Raw genomic sequence first — 22,079 nt, 5'->3', positions numbered from 1 at the left:
GATTTGACTTCAAACCTTTATACTCTTCAAATAATTTTACATCTGTGGGATTAGTAAGCATCCCTACATAATCAAAGATACAGAAAATCTGAACTTCTATTGTCATGATAAAGAAGAGAAAACCAGCAGCCAGTTTATTGCTGTCACCATCCAGTGAATTTCACTCCAAAACTTTTTCTGAGGTGAGGTAGAGAAAATCACAGTATTTTAATAGGGTAATATGGCAGCTCAGCAAAGCTTTAATTATCACCATGGACTGGATAGCTTTGTGCAGACAAACTGGTATTTGGTGGGCAGAGCAGCAAAGGTCTCAACAGACACATTAGAGCTCACATACATGAGGCTTCTGAGAGGAAGAGGCTAAAGTTTTATAGGGAGTCTGGAGCCATGGGACTTTTGATGTCAGCAAAAGACTTCCCAACAGCAGCCAGCAAGACCAACCCAGCGTTTGTGAGTGCATGTGGTGTAGCTACAAACCTGAGCAAGAATCCCCAGAATGGCTGCAGCCATATTTCTCTTCTCAACCAGGGAGAAGTGTCTTTATCGGGGGTGTAAAGGGGCTTTCCTGAGGGTATATAACAGCCTCCTAACATCATCAAGACAATAGGCAGCATGAATTAACTGCAAACCACAACAGTTTTCCAAAATGCTCTCCCCTCCCACAAATTCTGTTGTGTACTGTTTATATGCTTACATAAGAGTGTATACAAAATATCCCTTTATCTAGCATGCATAAATCACATACTAAATATACATGTGCAAAGCGCATGTACATTTACTAAACATGGGGCTGGTTTCTGTGCTTTCAGTGGAAATCCCCCCACATTTTTGTCAAAGCCACAACTGTTAACAATGTAACAGTTCTACCGCAAATAAAGAAAAGGAAAAGCAGAAAAAATATTTAGCATATATATATTCAAAATATCATAGGTTTCCTCTAGAACATTACTATCTTAGATTGTATATAGCACTTTTCGATGACTTTTTGCTCTGTAAAAGCTGTGTAAGAGGCACAGTGTAAATCAGAGCAAGCCCTGGTGCAGGAAAGAAAGGCTCCCAGAACCCTGCCCAGAGCCCTGCCCATGTCCAGAGCCCTGCCCATGCAGCGCAGCCACCCAAAATCACACGAGCCCCATATGGCATCCACAGCATCAGTCCCCTGAGCCCATGCCTCAAAGAAACTACAAAATGGGGAAGCACCTGCTCAGGATGTGGACTCCACTGGCGTGGCTTGGGATCTGCAGCTCCCACGAGCCTCTCCACCACATGGCCACCCCTTGGCCTGCCTTGAGTGTCCCTGGAGCTGGAGTTCCCCTCTGCCCTGGCTGCTCCATGGGTGCAGAGAGTCACGGAGATGGTTCCCACCTTCAAACACTTCCCTTCGGAGCACTTCAGCCACCTGTTCAGTGATGTAAAATATCTGATCCATTTAATGAGGTTTCTGCTAAAATAATTCCTTTGAAGTCCCTCAGACCATGACAGCAATTAACTCAAGAGCCATCTTCACTTTTGTTGTTTTACCTACTCTTATTCAAGATCAACAACACCACTGATGGTGCAAATTATTTCCCTGCACAAGTAAGGGAATGTGTCTCACAGCCAGTGGCTACAGTCAGCTGGCAAAGTGACCTGATTGCAATTCCAGCCACAATGTGTGGTTTCTTCAGTGTCCCTGGGCTCATCTGGGTTTTTTTTAATAACCTTCATTTTGTAGACAGAAGACTGTAAGACAATTCATTGCATTTACTACCAGCAGCATTTAGGTACATAACATACTGTATGTATAGATGTGACGGTGAGGATGGCATCGCAGGAGAACAGCATACACAAATGGGATCATTAACTGTAGCTCCTCTTAATAACACTGTTCCCAAACACATCCTGTTTCAGTATTACATATACATGCATATATTCAAAAATTTTACCCAAATCTACGCAATGAGTATCATTTGCATTGCAAATTGTTTATAACACTGACATTGAAAAGCAAACATGACATCAAATGGAGTATAAATAAATCTAACTTTTAAAAAGCAAAAGAATCTATGAGCTTCTCCATATTAGAAAATGAGAGAAATCAGAAATGAGGAAGATAGCAAGCAATAGATACACCGAAGTCGTTAGTCTAAAAATGCCCTTGGAAGAAACTTTTTCAAGGTTTTCTGTTTGTTTTATTTCTGTTTCTGTTTTTTTATTTGCTTTGGGTTTTGTTTTTAAAGTGAGCAAGAAAAAGGATAAAAGGAAACTAATTCCCCACTAAAGGGTCTCCTACAGACCAAGCAGGATGGCCTGCTGACTCCAGCCATGTCGCTGTAACCTCTGTGAGGGGGAAGGCATGTGAGTGCACACATCCCCTCAAACCAGGTTTAAGACAATTCTCACTGATGACAATACAGATGTCACAGGGGTAAAAAATAGAAGATCCAAATCCTTCTCCTTGAGTATATTTGATGATGCCACCTGCATCCTATACATTAATCTGTTGGCCAAGATTGTACCTCCAGACCTCTGAGGGCAGAACAATACACCACTCCGAAGTAAAAAAGACAGGAGAAATAGCTGCAACCTGAATTTCCTATTCTGTGCAAAATTCTAATATTCTAATGAGTGCAGGAGGGAAGAGAAATCTTAAAAGATTCCTGCAAAAGTTGAAGTTATGAAAACATTTTCTGGAAATGTTACATTTTAAGAATAAGCAGTGGTAGTTTGAAAATGTTTCAATTACCCAAATGTGGTAAGATATGGGACAAAGCACATAATAAACATGAGAACTACACTATAAATAAAAAATAAAATTTAAAAAAAAACCCCCACCAACCAGAAACCTGAACAAATCAAAACATTTCAATGTCATCAAAATGAAAGATTTCAACATTATACCAGTGCAGAAAGTCAAATGATGCATTCTCTAAGAAATTATTATAACCAACAAAATTCCTTTCAAAAATTTCTTTTTTACTCAAACTGGATTTTGGATTCTGAGCTGTTTGAACATGCTTTGGCCACCTATACCCGAGAAAATTGCTACCATGCTGACCTCTTCTGCAAGGTGGTGGAGGCAAATAGAAGAGTGTTGCTCATTCTTACCAAAGGAAAGCCTAAGACCTGTGTTTCTATAAAATTGGTGGTCTTGGCTTATTTCTCAGCAAAAAATGCTTTAAGGAGAGGTAAAGCAAAGCTATTTTTACTGAGACTTTCTTACTGTAAGAACCCATACTACAGTGCATTTACTGGTAAGCTATGAAATACCATAAATCATTCTGACAACATGATACTTGTCAAAATAAAGGCATAAAATACATCTTGGAATAAAATATCCTCAATCTTATTTATTTGTTTGCTCACTCATGCCATTTGGCTTTTCTCAGTGGGTTTCCCAATCGTTAGGGTGAATTAGTGAGATTCTGCTGTAAAAACATAATCATGTGCATATTCGCAGGCTTATAGACACAGAATATCTGCATATAGCACTGTACAAGGGAACTGAAAATAAAGCTTTCAAAGGATACTGCAGTTTTCCAGCAATATTTTTTCCCTTTTCCAGCATTTTTCCCCCTCCCCCCTACCAAATAGTTCACTAATGCTCAACGGTGGCATGGTTTAAGGGAGTCCTGCATGGAAAGCTCCTTCAGATGCTTAGCCCAACAGCATAAATTTGATCTCGTAATTAGTATTCAGCTCAGCATCTTGGATAGAAACCAATGTTACAGCCAAGAGGTGGTTTAAATCACATAAATCATAGATCAATGACAGAACTCTAAGCACTGGATAGATTACAAAAGTAAGCTTTAGTTAAAAATAGATTAACCATTTCCCTGCAGGAATTCCTTCAAAAAAGCCCTGAATATAAAACAAATAAAATTAAATCTGATAATTTTTTTTTCTAATGTATGCATATACTAGATGAATTGTTCTTTCCCTTGACAGTTACACACTGATTAAAGAAATGTGTTAACACGCTATTTCAATGGAAAATATTGTAAATTGTGGAGACTTTAATTTCTTTAATGAGCCTTTAATAGCCAGAAAGAACGTACCAGCAACACTGTGTACAGCAAGGTTTATAGCAAATGTCACAGCAACTAACAGAAACTTCTTTAGTTGCTGCTTTTATAAAAAGGGTAAAAATCCTTCCCAAGCCAAGAAAAATGTTTTTGAGAAGTGATTTTAAAGTACTTTATGTTTTAAATTTTAGCTAATGAAGCATCCAGCCCTAAGTAGTATCGCAAGCCCTCAGCTATCCTGATTTAAGCACCCATGGGGGTACTCAGCATCTTGAACGACTGTGTCCAAAATCACCAAATTGTTAAAAGTTCAGTGGAAGAGGAAATACCAGGCTGAGTCTCTCCCCTTTGACTAAGGAAGGAAGGAGGGTTTGGATCCTGCAACCACATTCTCCACCGGTGTAAACCAGCATTACACCAAATGGAGGTGGACCGATGAATGCAGATCATGTCAACCAAGAATCCACTCTGCAAACTGCGAACTCCAGAATGCAAATTAAAAGTAGGTGCTCACTCACGTGTATTTTACTGTGTTTTCCTCCCATGAGGTCAGACATTTTTCAAAAGAAAAAGAGGAAAAAACCCCAAACAACCCAAACCCAAAACACAAACCTTTTCAGTATGTGAAGAAAAATTTGTATGTCTATTTTCTTAATTGCAGAATTGAAAGTGAGAAATGCTTTAGCCTCATCTCAGCCATTCCTCAGGCCACAGAACTGCACAGTTCCAAGCCATCATGGCTAGAATAATGCACTTAAATTCCTCCCATTGACTGGCAGGAGCACAGGAGGAAGAGAGCCTTTTAAACACACACAGTCGGAGGCAGTTCAAGCAACATCAAACAGATGAAAAGCCGCCTGAGCATCAGGCACCCAGTCCTGCCACTTTGTGTGCCCTTTTAGGCTCTTTAAATGCAGCTTGAAATTAGTTAGCAAACAATCAAACAGAGAGAAATCCAAAATTTTGTATCCCTGGGCTAAGATTTTTTAATCAAATGGAGAACTGAAAACACAGGAATTCACTCCAATAAAAAAGTTGCACAATTCTTGAACTAGTTAATAAGTGTTATAGCAGTGATATAGTGAAACCAAACTTCCTGAACAACAATACATGGTTGTGTATTTAACTTTCCACAGGTCACAAAAATGTGAATATGTTTGTTGTTGCCATATCTAGAATTTCAAAAATAAAGAATACTGCTTTTATAGGCATTTACATTTGTTTTCAAATACTCTGGCTCTGTCAAAAATTTAACATTTTTAAATTCAGCGCTTCATGGAATTTACTAATTTTGATTTCCGAGGACTTATTTCACCTTAAGAAGAAATAAAAAAGCAAGCTGCTCAATGGCTATTTGAGGAATAACATTCAGATTTCAAAACTGGCACCCCCTGTGATAGAAGACTGCAATATATGCAATCAAGAGATAGATTCAAACAATAATAGCTAGCACAGGCTCAAGGGCATAGCAGAATGTGTCATTTACTTCAGACCTGATCCTTTAAACACCCGTCCTACAAGTAGTTCAGTGGAAAATAGATGGGGCAGCTCAAGTATAGTCTACCCATACAACGAAGTTTTCAAAGGCTCTACATTTTCTAAGGTGCTGAAAATGCATATCAAGTTTAGTAAAACAAAAAAAAAATAAGGAAAAAGACTGAATAAAGAATCTCTTGTAACAAGCCAAATTGTCAGAGAGATGTCAGGGTTAATTTTTAAAGGCACTTTTCCCTCCAGCAACAATTCTCTTTAATTATTTCAATGTGAAACACATTATCAGACATGTTCATTCCCTGTTCTCAGCTGACACAAGATAGGTACAAGATGTTAAATCTCTGATGCTCCCACACATGGGTGCTGGGTATCCTGGTCCTTGCAGGCTTTGGTGTGAGGAGAGGGTGGGCAGCACCTGTTGCACCTACAGCCCCCAGATCCTTGTATCAACCTTTTGGGGCCACCACATCATAGTCATGACACCAAAATGAGGGAGGTTATGGTGGAGAAAAAGCTGCAGGATGTCAGAGTCTGGCCCTTGACATGTAAACAGGCACCAAGCACAGCACAGAGCCTGCAGTCACACTGGTTTAAGGGTTATCAGGTAACCATAACACACGTGACAGCCTTCCAGCATATTTGCATGGGAATTTCTCCACATACTTTCAGGGTTTTTTCACACTGAGGTTTAGTAGTCGTGTGGAATAGATAGCACAAATCAGGCAAAGTCCAATGAGAAAGCTACCGGTACACTGCAGCGCACTTAGCTGCTGCTGCAGGGCAAGTGGGATACTTCAGCAGGAGCTTATGAAAAACACTTTGTGCTCCTGCTGGCTAGTAAGCGACACTGTTCAGAGACCCAAAGTAAAATATCATCTCAAAAATACAAGTTACAGTGGTTTCAAATTCAGATATGTAGAAGAAAACTCGATCTATGAGTCGGTTCAATGTTGCAAAGCAGCATGTTTGACCAAGTATTTCAGATGGTGAAGGTAGGTTTTCTATTGTCTAACATAACTTCGAACTTGAGAGACATGTATTTTTACAAGTTCTTAAATATGCCAGGAGCCACACCAATCTATTCAACTCTGATTTTGGTGCAAGAAAGGTCTAATCCTTTTCTCAAGAAGGAAGGCTGGAAGGAAAGAGGTTTTAGACCAACTCCACCAGATCGGCTGTAACCTAATGGTCTTTTTTATACTACCTACAGTAAAACTCACTATATAGCTAGTCGTAAGATTAAAAGCTTTTCAAGTTGCTATCTTGGGAAATTTCTTTCAAGGAAATTACTACAAAGCCTTGTTTTAGTGTGTTCCCCTAGTGTGCATCCTACTGTGTTTTTTTAATAAGGAAAGCTATCCATCCATAGAGGTGTATCCTGTTCTCCATGCTTGAGTGTCTAACAGCAGGCACATACAGTAGAAACTCTGATGTTTTGCCTCTTTAATTTTCACTCCATAATGCTGGTGCCTGGTTTTCCTGACTGCACCTTCAGAGCAGTTTAATTATGGGCGTGCGTAGAATTTTGAGAGGGGATTTTCGGCAACAAAATTCAGATGTTAGGAACAAGCTTAATACATAAAGATGCTCAGAATTTTTTACCATAAAATAAAATCCTGCTATGCAGTTAGCACAGGATGGAAAGTGTGATAAAATTAACATGAGAAAAAAATACAAATGCTTCATGACTAAACCAGAAAAGTGTATAGAGATGCTTCATTTAGTCTTCAAAAGATGCTTCATACAGATATAGAGATGCTCCATTTTAGTCTTTAAAAAGACAACCCTATGCTAAATATGAAAGAATAGCAGATACATCACCATGCTTTCAAGCAAATAGGACATAGTCATAGGTTTCTGCACTTAAACTCCCAGCCAAATGAGAATAACTCATGACACTGAATTTATTAGCCCAAGAATTTTAACACTGATTTTGATGAAATTTTTTAAATCAAGTCAAGCAGCTCCCCAGCAAAAGGTTACCACACTACTCAAATATCAGACTTGAAACGTGGGGGTTTTTATAATAACAGGCCAGGTATCAGGTTATAAAGGAGGACTGCTCCATTGACTTCAGACAGGGTATGAAAATTGATTCAATGGAGCACCATCATTTCTCACCAGCTGAGTATCTGTCCCTCTAATCACAACTAAAAAGATTTTCTTAGTCAATTAAAGGCTTGAAGCCTTTACTCACTCACACAAAATCCCTGTTGAAGTCAGTGCTAACAATGCATTCATTTAAATCTTAACAAACTGCAGTATACGCACTGCCTGGTGGCACAGTTAGTGCTATATATTGAAATACGCGCTCCTGCCATCCTAAGGCACTGACGGAGCAGTACCTACCGTTCCATACTGTCTCACGTGGCCCAGAATAATACCTGACTACCCTCCGATTCTGACACATTTCTTTAGTAACTGACAAAAAAATTAGCACATTCATTATTTTTGCTAACAGGAGTATGAGCCATACGAAGAAAACATGTACCTATGCTGACAGAATGGGAGTACTTTAATTTCCAAATTACATACATAAATAAATCAAGCCATATAACCTGATAAATGAAAGATTATGAAAATAGTAATATCCTGCAAAATCTTGAAAGGCATCATAATTCCTCAAACAATTATCTTCTGTCATATTTGTGAGTAGCCCGTGTAGTTCAAGAACAGAAAATACAAATGTGCTCCTTTAAAATTCATGAAACCACTCATTCTGTCATAAAAGCAGGCATCTTTCATGGCTACTTATTTCACACAGTCTCATAACTAATACTGACAGATAACTCGGAATGCAAAAAAAAATTAGCACTGGACAAAGAGCACGAGCTGCTCAATTCTTACATTTTAATGTTCAAAAGAGAAAATAAAATCATATATTATATACCGCTACAGAATTTCTGGTATAATTAAATTAAAATTTGTAGATAAAAATGAGATTGTACAAAGACTGGTGGTATACTGCTACCAGGATTGGGCTGCGCTGCCTCCATGACAACAGGATGGAAGGTTGCTTTTAATACTATTATCTTACATACCCACAGCTGAATGCTAATGCAGCTATACTGAGGAAATCAAGTTTCAGATCTGTATCCACTGAACTTACATCCACTAGGCAGGGAGTTTAAAAGCCAGGCTAGCATACAAAGACTAATATTATAGCTCTGTCAACTCCCCAAAGGTCAGATATTTCAAAAGGTATACACAAATATTAATTGTCAGGTAGTTCTGTACTGAAGAACAGAACTGAGGCAAAAATCAGGTTTTGTGACCATAATTCTCTTCCAATTTTATTTTATAAAATAGAGGTGCAGAAGAAAACAGAGAAGGTTAACTCAGATCAGTTTCTGTTCTGTACACTGACACATGATGATGCGGTTTCCTATGAACATTGCCTCAGAAAGGATTTTACCTGTTTTCTTCAATGAAGGAGATCAAAAATGTGTGGGAAAGCAGCTGGGCAATCTTTATTTTCAGTGGATACCAGCAGTTCAATTGACCCATCCTCATCCCTGCTTGGGGACAGAGCTCATGATCCCTCCTTGCCTCTGCCTGCACGAGGAACCTCTGCTCTATCCAAAGGAATAGCAAGCTCTTCCATGGGCACTTACGTATCTGCCCAAGCTCCTCTGCAGACATTGCCTCCAGCTTCTCAATTGATCTTGTTCTGGATTTAAAAATACGGTTTGCTATAAAATCATTACCAAAAAAAAAGGAAAAAAATTCCTGGTTTGGGGCAACTGGCTTAGTATTTCCCAGATGAAAGAAATCTGAGCTGTCCTGTAAAATCAATGCATCTCTTCCTCGTTGGTGCCAACAAAATCAAATGGTTCAATGAGTCCCCAGGCAAAGAAGCCTTCTAAAGCCTTGTTCTACCAGAAGTGATATCGTGTGGCTGGCAACACTGATCCATCTTCAAGAAGGTGAAGACAGCCTTACAAATGCTTTAGACTTTTCTTAGTGCACAGGTAATTTTCAGACGTCTTATTCTATGTATTTTTTCTTCTCCAACCCACTACACTTGTAGATGGAGAACTACAAACTATTTGAGCTTCTGACCACCTTCCTACAATAAACTGTAACCCATTGTTCCCAAATCCAATTTTTTTTATAAAGCACTGGCTCATACTCTGAACAATTCATTTTTAAGTGCAGCATAAGGTTGCTGATGGAAACTCTTGCTCTGTCATGCTCTGGCTCTATTTCCTGCCATAGTCAAGTGTGTGAAAATTCTGGCAAGTAAAAATGCCCAATGCCTATTTTTGTGAATGCATTCTTAGGGTTACTATATGTGACATAAATATAATAAAATAAATGTATATAAATAAATGTAATAGAATAACCTAAACCAACTAAGCTGAAATATTAAGAGGCACTTCTGGTGAAGGCTTCTCAAATCTGTAAGGTGTACTTGCAGGAGACCAAGCCAGCTATTATGGAATTGAAGGTTCCCTAACAAGCCACTGCAGAAGTGAAATTCCCAAGGGGCATTTTCCCTGTGCAGAGTAGAGTACCCTTTCTCTTCCAAAGCATGGCTTCACTGGGGTGGCAAAAACATGCTTCGTTTAAGGAAAAGTAAAAGGTGGCAACAACTGTCACAATGATGAAAGTGTTAGCCTCTAAGTAGCAGAATGACAAAAAGTTGTAGGGCTTTATGGTATTGTAATTGAAAAAAAGTATTAAGATGTTAGTGAAAGTGTATTTAAGAAAAGCCCCACACGTGGATGTAATAGAAAATTAATCCTCAGAGCCCAGAAAGTCCCTGAGGATGTAGAATCCATCATGAAGTTACCTCCTGTCCCAGATTTTCTTGTTGCTTGCCTCTGCTGACAACAGTTGTCTTTTCATTAGAGTATTTGATATCAATTTACTCAGACACTGGGGGCAAAAAAGGATTTCACTTTCTTCATCTGAAAGACACTGATCCACAGAATTAGTACTTTGAACAGATGCCAGAGTAAAATAGTGACACATTTTCTAAACTAATAACCACAGGTGGCCACAGCAAATTGTCCAAAGCCTCTCAGGGTTGCCCAGGCAGCCACGATCCTCCTGAATTTCTGATGATTCTGGTACAGACAACATCCCTGATTGCAAAGGCACCTTCTTCCAGCCAGCTCTTGCTGTGGTTCATGTTTCTAAAGTAACCCCATAAAGAAATGTCATCATTTTTAATGCCCTTTTTCAGATAATGCCCATTCTTCTGCAGCAGAGAATGCAAGGGAGTAACTGATCCAAGTGCATTTTCAGGTTAAAATTTCTCAGAAAAGGTTAGCTTGCATTCTGCCGTGTATTAAGCATTAAACTAACTTCACGTGATACAACAAATAACCTCAGGAAGGGTCTCTGTCTCACCTAATTTGACAAGAGTTGGCTACTAGTGTTGCAAGAACCAATGGTGCAAAACGCCTGGAGAAGCAATGACCCACTTGGCAGAAGGTTATCACACAGATGATTCCAACTGACTTCGCATCTTGTGAAACCTATGGTTCACCCCAAACACAGTGTGAAACTTTGCCTACTTAGAAATGTTTCCACGGACTTTGGCTCATTTCTCTTTCAACCCTTGAATGTATTGAGGATTTATCACAGAAATCCTTACAGTAAATGAACTGCTCTGAAATGGCTGGTTCTGCACCCACAAGGGTTCCGATTTAGGTGCTCAGGTTAGAGCCCAGTTGCCCAGTAAGAGACCTGGCGCAGGAAGAGCCTTAGCTGAGATGTGGTGAAGCTGCACTCTTCACTGTGCTTTCTGCACATCCAGAGTTAGGCTTAAGCAAGAAGCTGACTGTAGTTGAGGAAATGCTTCTGGACCTGCAGCAAGCAGAGCTCGTGCTTTGCTACAGGCAGAAGCAACACAAATTGGATATCTAAAATTAGACAGCGTGAATTTTCTCCTAAGCATTGATGCATCTTGGTGGAAGAGTGGAAAATGAAGGTGGAAACCTGAGAGCACCAGAAACAAATCCCTCTGTTTATCAGCAGGACACCTACGCAGTGGACATGGGAGCCTCTGTACTCTGTACATCACTGACCTACAGTGATCCCTCACACACAGCAAAGACCTATCAGGGTTTGGACTTGATGAGGCTTCCAATAAGGTACAAAACCATGTTATTTTTATCAGAATACTCAGGGATCAAACTGAGACAACCAATTTATTCCAACAGAAACCAACATATCATCTGAGAATACTTGCATAGAAGGTTTTTCTCCAAAAACAGAGAGTGAAAAGATGTGCAAAAGCATCAGTTATTGCTATTCCTCCATCATTTTTTATCATACTACTTTGATGCCCAAATGAGTTCCTCAGTCTGAGTTCCCTCCTCCCTCAGGGCAGGTGTGCTGCTAATTCAGTACAAGATGTGAAAAACAACCTGCAAGACTGAGACACACGTAGCAGAGCTTTCCCTCTGATCTTCAGCTGCTTCATTGCCTTCACTGCAGCTTCAGCAAAGACTGAACACAAGATCCCACTTTCTGCCCACAGAGGAAACAGTAAATGCTCATATTTTATCCCACAGTCATTTTGCAACATGGAGAACACCCAAAAATATTAATCCAGCTTCAGTCAGATAAAGTGTTCTTGTCCTCACAAGCAGCCCTGATCTGGGATGAGATCCATGGGCAGGAGAGGGAGCAATGATCCCAGTAGTCTTCCCACCCCATATGCATAGGATGCTCCCTGCGATGCTCAGACCAAAGGTACAGGGCTGAAGCCCTTCCCAGCCTCTTTTATTTTGACTGCCAGCCCAGGCAGGAAAAATGCACAACAATTAAATGTGTTCAGATACGGCATTTGAGGGGATTTCATTTCAGCCACAGTTTCTTCACTGAACATAGACTTGGTACTTTTCCCAGTCAACTCTGCTTTTTTGCAAAAAAACCAACCAAAGGAAAAACAACCAACCAACCAACCAACCAAACAAACAAACACTAACAAAATTCAGCAACTTTTTAAAAGAAACCTATAAAGAAAGTTACTAGTTATGTTTTGGAAGTCAGTCTGAATGGTTGGGAAGAAAATGCTCAAATCAACTTAATACTTTCTGTACTTGAATAATTGGGGTATTCAGGCATATAATAGTCTGAATATTTTTATTGGACTCTTTAAAAACAGGTATATGATTTGGCTATGATTCTTTAGTATTTGCTTCAGAAAAATTCTGAGGTCACATTGTTATTTATGAAGAAAAATCATATTCTCTCAGTCCAATAATTTGCCAGTTGTTAGCAGTTAATGCTATCTTCAACTCATGTATTCAGATTTCATCTAAAATTCTCTCTCACACATTTCGCTCTTCTTTCTCTTAAACAGATATTCCTGTTTTGCCAAAGACACACCAAAAATTATTTGTATTTCTATTACTAATACAGAAGTTCTACAAGACAGGGAAGTTATAGGTGAGATAGTCAGCTCGGGCTGAAGCTGAGTGCCTTTGAAAAATGCCCTCCATAAACATAACATTGACATTGCTACAACATCATAAAATCACAGAGTCAAGTCCTGTAAACATTAAAATATTCAAGTTACTCATCTATCCATGTCTGCAAAGTCAGTCACTTGTTGCTGTGCAGTACCACATTCCAATTACTGGAGCTCAGCTTTCCCAGACGTATTTCTCTTCCCTTCCCTGCATAGCTGAGGAGCCTTGGGTTTTGAGAGGTAAACTCAACTCACCCTCCACCCAATGACTTCAGATACGTTTTCCCCATTTTTGACCAATTCTCTATTTTTCTGATAATTGCCTGGCAGGCTTTTCCTTGGCGGCGTTTGCAGGGTGGAGCAGGGCTTTCCCTCCTCCTCCAGCTCCCTGGCAAACAGCCCATCTGGCATCCATGTGGCAGCATTTGCTATGTGGGATCTGGAGGAAAAGTGCCACATTACCAGTAGTAATCATGGCCATAAACAGCACAATGACACACAAAGAAATGACTTCCAGATTATTTCTATTTTTCCCTGAGATGTCGAGAAAAACGTATGTATAAAGCATCACTTTTTTTTTTTTACTGCAACTCACAGTGGCGATAATGTAGCACCGGTCTGCAGTAATATGTTTTCTTTAAGCCACTCGCTTCTCTCCAAAGGCTTAATACCACAAAGTCTCGCCTAAGCTTGGCTCCCAGCTGCATTGCTGAAGGAACTTGATGCATACACTTCATAGTGTATGATCTAAAGAGCAGGGAGAATACATTTGCTATAGCCAAGTTACCCCACATGAGAGCTGTTTGGGTTTAATATATACCCTTTAGGATTCTCTGCATTGCAGGGGAAGGGAGGGAGGTACATAAACAGGCTTGAGAGAAAAAAAAAACATTGCTCACATTTTTTAAAAGTTGCCTCAGGCAGTTATAAGTTACATAAAGTTGCTCCTGTTCCTGCTGTAGTTATGTCAAAGTTATCTAAGGTGACTAGGTGACTAGCATAACGTGACAACTGCAAACTTAGAAAACAAAGGTTCCTAAATGGGGCCTTTTCACATACACAAGTTCAGAATATAACCGACAGCCCACAAACCAAGACATGACTTCCAAATCTTATTTTGATCATGAAGGTTATTCTAAGACTTTTTTTAATAAAACATCTGTACTTAAAACCTGACTAATTACTTATAGATTAGCAGCGTCTGAAAGAAACTATTCTTGTTTCCAGTAGTTGCATTCATGGACTTCATTTAGCCTGGCACTTGTGTAATAATGTGAATATTTAGCTTTTTTGAGTATTTAGTCCCTACACTCACGACTTCTAGAAATTCTTCAAAATCTATCACATTAGAAAGAGAAGATAAAATGAGAGATATTCTAGGGAAAATTACTCCCTTTTCTGAACATTCTTCTTCCCCACACGCATTCTCCATTTCCCACACACATTTTTAAGGCACTACAATGCAAGTTTTCAGGAGCTAAATCTATGAGAGAAATCTAATTCTATTTTAAAATAATCAAGACAAAATTAAAAATTATCCCAACTAATTACAATGGTAAAAAGTAATACATCTTTCGTGTATTTTATGAGAGAGAAAGGAATGATTAAAAATGTACCAAAAGCCATGAATGCCATTTTACTGTCATTTCCTTTGATTAACCTTCACCTGACCTCAATCCCTAAGGCAATTTCAGTTTCTTTTTGTTCTTCTATTTAAATTCTCCAGTACACCAGGTGAGCATATCTCCATCACTGCAGAACATTCATGGAGAGCAGATTGGTTTTGGGGAAGACTTTACAGAAAACGTTTGCTCTGGAGAATCACCTACAAAAACTTTAACAGGGACAATAAACAAGTCACATTTATCCCAAAGCCAGGATTTTTACAATCCCTGTGGAATTACATAATGACCTTTTCTAGGTTTTAGTCACAACACAGTTGAGCAAGCCACACCAGTTTACACCAGAGCAGGACCTCGGTGCTGCTGGCCAGTACAAACTTACCAATCCAGTCGTGTTGGTAGTTCTCACTGACATCTCTGCTCTGCATCTGTAGTGATGTCTGCTTTCACATGAGATTTAAAATGCAACTTGCTCACTGGAATGGGAAAAAAGCCAGCATGAATAAAAGCTTAAAAAGTAGATTATAAAATCTTTGCAGAAGGAATGGATCCAGAGTTCAATGTTTGCACAGAAACCTGAGAGCACAATTCTTTCTCATTTTAGAACTCACTATTTTCAGTGAGTCTCATGATCAGTAGAAATCATTAAATATTGCATACTCAGACTCTACAAAAATCATTTAAGATCTGTAAAGTATGCCTGATGGAATCTTAAGGAAGTCTAAGCTATTTAGTTCATCAGAGACTGACATAAGTGATGAGTCAATCCTCACCCATATGAATTGATACGACACTGGGCCTTCTGATAGCAGAATCTATCAGGAAAAGATATGAGATTCAACAGTCAAATTAAGCCTAAAATCAAGGTGCATAATTTAAGCTCTTAGGAAACACAGTGAGCCACTCTGCCAGCTTACTTTGGGATGAAGAGTTACTGCATCACACATGGCCTTTAGTATCATTCAAAAAAAATATGCCATTACATAAACAGAAGTTATGGATTCAATGTAAGCCTTACTCCTCATTGATGTCAGCCCAATATGTGATCTGACCGGATTCATGATATCTCAGTTCCATATTATTCACGTTAAATGAATTTTCAGGATTCAAAAATAAAAAGTAAAAAATTGTCCCAAGCTATGACACAAAGCAACAACTTTTCTTGCAAACTGCCATCCAAAAAGTTCAGTTTGGATCAATTGGAACTTATAAGTATGAATAATTTTGAAATATTAGATTTTTTCTGTCCTTTTTAATTTTCATTTTCTTGCTGCCTGCAGATAAAAACAATGAGATTTAACACAAACCTATTGGGTTTCAAAATGGTAAAGTAGACTGCCATGGCAAACTCTACCGTTGTAAAAGAGGTGATTCATCAACTCTGATCCGCTCCTGTTAGAAATTTATTCTCCACAAACTGGCACTTTCTGACAACATGAAGAAGCTGCAACAGAAAAGTCCTGTTGATCTCAGTCATGACCCTTTTCTGATCTTAAATATTTAATAATATTCATTAAAAAATGAATATAAACTCCTAAAATTCAGCTATCTTCAACTGTGTTTATGCAAGCTCTGCTTCCTTTTCATTTCTAGGCACATCCAGTGAGTGGTACCAGCTTTGCACATTAGACTGGGTTGTCTAATCTGTGACAGCTTCTGCACAGTTTTCCATTTCAACATCTCCACTGAGTTCCCAAGCAAAATGGCCAGCTCTTGAATGACAGATGTACTCACCTGATAGAGTGCAATACGTAAATGGAGGAACAAAAGGATCTGAAACTGCCTTAGGGAGGGAGGTCAGGTGAAGGTTAATCAAAGGAAATGACAGTTCGATGGTATGCACGGCCCTTGAGATTACATGTGTGTATTTTGCTGGGAAATATTTAACTGCTTTAGCCCTATTTAGGAAGAAACCAAAATAAAGTGCACATATGAAAAAAAATACAGAAGAATCCACAGATGGCTTCTTAGCCCAGTAGAGTTTACATCAGTGGGATGCAAACTTGCCAGCTGAGAGGTGAAGAAAGCCAAAAGATGACAACTTTTCATTTGGTTTAACTATCATGAAACATTTCAGTATCATAAAATACAACACAGTAGCTGGGGAGCTAGGGAAATTCAATAAAGCTTTTATCTATATTGCTTCCATATTTATCCACAATATTTAGTAGTCTTCTCCCAAAATGGGTGCTGGAACTAAGGAAGCAAAACTACAGCTGGAAAACACTGTAGAAGTCTAGAGAAACTCATTTGTGTCTTGTAATGAACTTGTTTTGGCCATGTTCCTGCCTCATTTGCATTTCCTTCCCAACAAGTCTCATGCACTTGGATTTTTACTTTCAACGGTACTTTCAAAAGCTGATTTTGAGCTTGCATGCATGTACAAAGGTATTTCCAAATACACTTTCCTCAAACATTTAAACATTAAATTTATTTTAGTATTTGTCCTCAATCAATTAGGTAATTAAACCAGTACCACATGACTTCTCAATCACAGATAAGTAACACACCCTGAATTCTGATTGCTAGTTTTGATTAAAAACAAAAAAAAACCAAGTCAATAGAACTCATGAAAAATTTTGACAACTGTTTTTTTTATTCTTCCCACAGAATAAAAGGCAAAATTCACTGAATGAATTATTAATTATGAGTTATTCATCCAGCTCTACTAGAAACTAATCTGTTTCTTTTTTTAAGCATCAAAAAGGTCTTTCAAAGTCGCAATAATGAAATATGGCAGCAGATCTTGAAATGTGCCCTTACCCCGTCTGCAGATACGTAAAAGGTTACAGTACCAGAGTTATTAATCCCCCGTCACTCTGACAATTGATTTTGAACACAGTCTGTTGCAGTCTTTATAATGCAAGATCATAAATGTTCAAAACTAATTTATTGCTTTTTGTTCCACCTGGCAAAAATATACTGTCAAACTGAGTCGTGTTGACGCAAAGATGCAGCTGAGTATTTAAGTCTTATTTTTATCCACATCTGTAAATTTGTTTGCAATACCTGTGTGTGATTAGAACTGTTCAAAAAGAAGCAAAGAAAGAGGAAGAAATTATGCTGTCTTTAATCAACAGGAAATATTTACATAAATAGTAATAGGTATTTATTTTAAATTTAATGGGGATGAGTCATTGTTTTAATTTGTCAGTATTGATATTTTTGGTTTGCACTCTGTTCCCTGGAAGCTGTCAGATTTTTAAAGGTACACATGTAAAAGCTCTTGCTCTATATGCATATTGACATACATACCAGGCAAGGATTCCCACAAACCAATGAGGGATATGCAAAACCTTTCATCTTACATGGCTTTTCTTTTTTTTCCTGTAATTAGTGATTTCGAAGCCTGAACCAATTCCACTCGTACTGAAAATTCCTGAACTTGCCTTTTCTGCATGCATCAGTTGCCACCACTCCTGCCCATGCCAGGGAAGTGCCAACATCCAAAGAGGGACAATCCAGAAAAGGAGGGGAGGAGGGCAAAAAAAGAGGAAAGGATCCGCTTTACACCAACATAATACATTCATTTGTAAAAATAAAGGTGGGGTTTAAGGATCAAAAAGAATATATTACATGGAAGTTTAAGAATAAAATCCTGTTTAATAGAGCAAGCATTCCATAATGAATGAATTACAAGTTTTCTAAAGCCTACTACTGAAGCAGGGAATTGAAACACAAAAAATAGAGACAGTGAGGAAAAACAGAAGAGCATTTCAACATCAAAAATATGCCTATCCAAAAGTCTGTTTCTCAGTCTCTAAAGTATTTTTTCTCAGTAGAAAGATGAACCTGTAAAATTACTGTTCTTTTCAAAATAACCACATAATACTTCTTTAATAACACTTTTCAATCTTGCATAAATTACAGTCCAAGAATATAAACTTCATCTTTCCATTATCTAGGGGCAGAATCATTTAATTGTCCTGGCAAGTTTACTCCTTTTGAATTATTACTTTTACCGTGATTATGAAACAGAAGAGCTATCTGACCACATGCATTCTGCTGCATTCATGACTCTTAGATATCTGTATGATATTGAAATTAATTTCCAGTATAAAACAGTTAACAGAATAACCCTAGATATAGGAAATGTAGTATTAATTTCATTCTTTTTGTTGGCAATGTTGTAAAGTTCATTGCTCAAGTAAGGAGCACTTTTCTGAGCTAGAAACAAATTAATTTTACCAATCTTCTTCAAATACTAATTTTAAAAGTCAACTAAAGGCTACAGCAGCTTTGAAACATTTCAGTGACTGTTTTAATTACCTATGATACAGCTGTGAGACACTGTGAAAGGGAGGCGTGGAGAGAGAAGAGAGAACAACACCTGGTATACAAGCAATTGTTTTCTGACATAGAGAAGAAAAAACAGTTTCCAAGCACTCAGACCAACAAAAAACTCAGTATAGTCAACATAGATTATTTTTTCTATCAGCACATTAATGTGGTATTTTTATTCTGGACTACGTGTTTTTATTCTGTCAATAACTACTTTCACTGTTAAATAACACCACCAAATCTCCAAACATAAAATATATGAATTCTGACAGCTTTTAAAGCTTGCTTTTCAACCCAAAGTTGATGCATACGCTACAATAACTTGCTAAAGGCACACCTGGGGCTTCTTTCTAGGATCTCATTCTCTAGCAAAAAAGCTCACTGCACTTTTACCACTAGTACACAAAAAGGCATATTTTTTGTCATTCCAACCCTTAATAGAATTGGAATCCAGAGGCTATTAGGACTTCTGATGGCCTTTGACACCCTGGCTTCCAGCACCTCAGCAATCAGTCAGTGCTGGGGTAACAAAAGACCACTCAAATGTACAGTTGTCATCCCCATGCTACATCTGTTGGCCATGCTGTTAGGAAGTGTTGACCCCATCATTTCACCGTAAACACTGACGGAATCAACAACAACAAAAACAGAAATGAAAAAGGAAACTGGATGTCAGAAGTCAGGTCAGCACATTTTATTTGCACATGTGTCAGTAAAGATAGAAGGAATCACTGAATTAAATTAAATCAAAGCAAACCTGCTAATTAAAACAGCTAAAATTATGTTTGTGAAGATGTGTGACTGGTTTCCTGCTTATCTGCAAATAAGCCTCCCCATAATATAAACATGTTTCTATCTCCACTTCATTTATAATAAGTCTTTAGGCAGATTGTAATTAGTATTTTGAGTTTCTAATAGAAGATCTTTGTGTTATTGGAGAAATATTTTTCCTGACCATCAAAATACTTATTATTTCAGCTTCTCTTTCAAGGGTTCTCACCTGCTCTTCTCATGCTGGTCAAAGCCTTGTATCCAATTTATCTGAATTAAATTGGTTGGGTACGTGTCTGAATACCACCATCTTCATAACATATTGCTTGTAGCTAACCACAAATGTGGGCATTGTATTCAACTCCACCTACAAGCAAAACGAAAAATGATTACCAGTTTTGTTTGGATTTATTCTGCAGTTTGTTTTTTATTCCACAATGGATGAATGTTGGGGGGTGGAAGAACAGGGTCAAAATAGAAGTTTTGCACAAAAATTATACTATTTACAAAAATCAACTTTTTGTTTCTGTTTTACTTATTCCCAAGTTCACAATGAATAATTTTATACAAACCCAATTACATAGCTCAGTGATTTACTGGCAAAGCTGGTCAAGAGAAATTATCTGGCTTTAGCTAAAGTGTATGCCTATTTATGATCTAAACAAATCCATATAAAATTGCAAAATAGCCACAAAGAAAAAAAGGTCAACTCAGAAATGCATCTGAAGTCATATAGAATGCAAGCCGAAAGTTGTTCAACTTATATTATGATTTCACTGGATAACCAATAACCGTGGTTACAAGTATAGATTCAGTCTTTCAGATCATGTGCTACTTATTTATTTATCCCAGTATTTAACTTTAAGCATGCATGGAGTTTCATTGGCTTGGAAAGCATGGTGCTTTCTTTTTGTCCTTCTCAAAATTTTTTAAGGATTAGTTTGAACGGTTAACGGATGCCTGGACTGACTTCAACAGGATTACTCAGATGTTTACAGTCACCCTCGGGTTTCAGCAGGTCTTTTAGATTCAGGACTATAAGGCATTAAGCCACAGAGCTGCATGTGCATGACATGAACAAATGGCTATGTAAATGGAATGTGATCTGAGTCTGGTATCTTGAACATGAAAATTGTGTAACAGGAAACACTGCAATAATGTCTGTGTATTACTTAATTACTTATGCTGACAAATCTCTCTTGGTTTTGTTGAAACAGTTCTGAAACAATACAGAATACCTTGGGAAGAGCACAGGCTCTTTTTATAGTTTGTATAAAGTTAAATTTCTACATCAGAAATATAAACAGACCATTTATGATTTTTAATTGCACACCAAGTAATTTCAGATTATTGCATATATATTTTCTCTGGAATGACCACTGGGCACAACTGTCAGCCAGAGATTTTGTTGGACATGGCCCAGAGTTATTTACTTGCTTACCTCAAAGCAACAGCCTCCTAAAAATATATAAAATTGCAAATATGCTAAACCCCAAATTTTGCTGTAATTGCATTGCCAGCACTAAGTCCTACATCAATAAGAAACCCCACTGATGTCAGCATGACTTGTGACAACACAAGATTTCCCTCCCCTCAGTACAGCTATAAAACTGGATCCTTGGTGAGTATATTTGAATTATGGGGATTATATATGATTAAACAGATTTGGATTAAATCATGGCAATGGGCTGCCTTATCAAGAACATACTGTCAGGACCACATTGATGTACAGTAATCAAGGTGACCTTACAGACTTATTTCAAGCCCAAGAAAACTCTGATCAACTTCAATTGATGCAGATTTTTTTTTACTCTGCAAAGACCAGCCTACAAGATGTAAGGAGTTAAAATGCTGCTTTCTTGATTAATAGTTTTCATGTCCTAAAATTATGATTCAGGCAACAAAGAGCAATCTTTCTTGTAGGGGAAGCCAATCTCAGCTAAACTCCTTGGGCTCTGTTTCATTCATCAGGATGGAAAATATGGCTGGCTGTGGCTTGTCTTAGCATGCAATAAAATCTGAATAAAGGGGAACAACACCTAAATAAAGAAATCCACCAAAACCCTACTCAGTCCAAGTTTGTCCTTCATTACATCACTGCATTATCATCTAATTTTTTTAAGATATTTTGAATATTACTAAGAATCCTTCCCTTTTATCACTATGGTTAGTCTTCATTTAACCCATATATATGTAGCCTATCATTTCTGGTATAAATGTACAGTAGGGTTAACAAGAAGTGACAGAAACAAATTTCTTCCTCGCTGGAGTAGTGAGGATACAGCTAAGAAAATATTTTTGGTTACAGGATTTTACAATAACCTCCAGCTAACCAGAGCTAAAGTGTTAACTCAAAATGCTTCGACAATTCACAGGCTGCTGCTCCAGTAGCAGGGCTTTAACAGCTCGGGAGCATGTGCCTTGTGGATGCTGATACACATCCTCATATTTAATATGGGTAACATTTGGCAACCATTG

The 22,079-nt window shown here is 38.1% G+C and overlaps 1 long non-coding RNA gene across 6 annotated transcripts in view; it reads right to left on the bottom strand.

The window, feature by feature from the left end:
- The window catches only part of LOC115612884, an 88,806-nt gene that overhangs the window by 44,549 nt on the left and 22,178 nt on the right, over positions 1-22,079 (bottom strand). For 4 of the 6 annotated variants that reach the window (XR_003993192.1, XR_003993197.1, XR_003993194.1 and 1 more), the window contains exons 2-3: positions 19,831-19,968; positions 14,932-15,025 (exon numbers count right to left, since the gene is read on the bottom strand). This is a non-coding gene — a long non-coding RNA (uncharacterized LOC115612884). The remainder of the gene's footprint in view (positions 1-14,931; positions 15,026-19,830; positions 19,969-22,079) is intronic. The other 2 variants (XR_003993195.1, XR_003993196.1) reach the window with 1 other exon arrangement.

Source organism: Strigops habroptila, chromosome 9, assembly GCF_004027225.2.
Source record: "Strigops habroptila isolate Jane chromosome 9, bStrHab1.2.pri, whole genome shotgun sequence".
NCBI lineage: Eukaryota > Metazoa > Chordata > Aves > Psittaciformes > Psittacidae > Strigops > Strigops habroptila.
The sequence above is the reverse complement of the archived record's forward strand: the minus strand, read 5'-3'. Positions and strand labels throughout refer to the sequence as shown.